The following is a 2,056-nucleotide window of genomic DNA, read 5'->3' as shown; positions in this document are numbered from 1 at the left end:
TGTAACTGTATGGCCTAACGAACTAAACCATGGCTTCGGTGAAACGCGGGTTGAAATCTCACCTCACAAACATGATTCTAATGATTTATTTATACTAATATGAGGATCATGTATTTAGTCGTTTCAAATATTCATTGCCATCTTCACTGCGATAGTTAAAAACAATGAATTAATTCATAAACATTGTTATAGTATTACGGCCAATCCAGCAGGTATGTATGAAATAATAAGAAAAAAACTTAGGTATTTAAAACACCAATTATAATTAGGTATATTTTACGTGGCCTTCACGCGAGGTCATCACCAACGCATAACGCCTCCATTTCCCATTTAGTGCATGTTATGGGTATATGTTACGTTAACGTTTTACGTAGTTAATATAGGTTACTTGACCCAGCTTCGCCGAAGCTAATTGGAATAATAAATAATAAAGTTAACCTGTTATAATATGTACTCTCAGTGGTCATTTACCTGTCTACAAGTCATATTATTTAAATCCATCAGAATGGGTTAAGCAGTTTTATAGGTAGTCCATTATATACACATTCCATATAATTGGGAGTACTATTGGGTAGGAATCGATCCTATTAGGTATCCATAAAAAGTGTCACTTTTTACTCCATACTTAAATGTAATTAAAAGTTGTATATTTATACTGATGTTTCTTTAAACAATTAACGAAGCGCCTTTAAGATGTATTAACTGTGAAAGTTTTCGCATCAGCTTTATTTTGCCGTCGCTTCCTTAGTGGATTATCTGCATTGCTTGTTAGCGCACATCTTGTTAATGTTCCCGAATTTTGTTTCACGTTTCTTGGGCCAAATTAAAATTTAAAACATTTCTCATTTTAGGATGATGCTGAAATCACCTAACAAATTACATAAAATGTTTGTAAAATACTTTAATTACACTGAATATCGGACCACATTTACAACGGTAGGTACCATTACGTACCTAAGTATTGAATAGAAAAAATTTACTGCGAACTTAAAACACAAAATACAAATTTAAATCTCTACAATATAATCTATTACCACAGAAAACATAATACTATACTAATACTATTGTTGAATATTTAATGTAGTATGTTTTTATTAATAGCTAGCTAGCTGTTCGCTCCGGTTTTACCTTGTAGCTATCTATTGGTGAACGAATTTTTTAAATCGGTCCAGCAGTTCAAGAGTGATGGCTTGACCAAGGGAAACAGGGATTCATTTTATATAAATATATGGATAAACAAAATGATTATTAAATATATAATTAGTTACTATCCTCACAATAATGTAAGCCAAGGCGCAAAATCAATTTTTGAAATTCCTTCTATATGATATGCATTGCGACAAATAGTGAATGATAAAAATTATACTGCACTGTATGTTACATACATACTGTTATACTACGTCGACACTACTAACTGCATACTGTAATATTCGAAATAATTCGAGGTAAATAATTGAAATGAAATAGATATCCAAATATATTTTTATTATCAAAATATAGGTGTTTTCATGTCATAAAGTACCTACTATCTATTTAATTATCAAATCTCTATTATTTCCATTAAAGCAGTTTCTAATTTAGCCCCCACAGAAAACTGGCGTGAAATAGTAGCATGCCACTGTGTTTCGTACGGTGAGTTGGGGAGCCGGAGGCCTGTTTCCTTTTCCTCACCCGTCCCAGTTCATTCTTTCTTGCCAGTCATTAATCCTTTCCTTTTCCCTTACCCCATAAAAGCGGGCAGCGCATTCACAGAGGCACTACCTTTGCGAATGTTCATGGGCGGTGGTGATCGCTTACCATCAGGCGAACCACCAGCTCAGTTGCCCGCTATGAAATAAAAAAACAATCGTATTTGATAAATGAAAAACACCTCAATATCTGTAAAATGATCCATTTTCAAAAGTCCTGCAAAACTTTTAGGCATACCTAGCCTAGACGGCCTTATGTTGGCACAATAGATGTAATTTTTTAGAACGCCTCCGTTAGTCCGGTCAATTTAGACATTCGAAGTTACATAAAGTCCCAACAAGCTGAATTTCTGTGAAGTTGTTTAAAA

Source organism: Zerene cesonia, chromosome 15, assembly GCF_012273895.1.
Source record: "Zerene cesonia ecotype Mississippi chromosome 15, Zerene_cesonia_1.1, whole genome shotgun sequence".
Lineage (NCBI taxonomy): Eukaryota > Metazoa > Arthropoda > Insecta > Lepidoptera > Pieridae > Zerene > Zerene cesonia.
The sequence above is the reverse complement of the archived record's forward strand: the minus strand, read 5'-3'. Positions refer to the sequence as shown.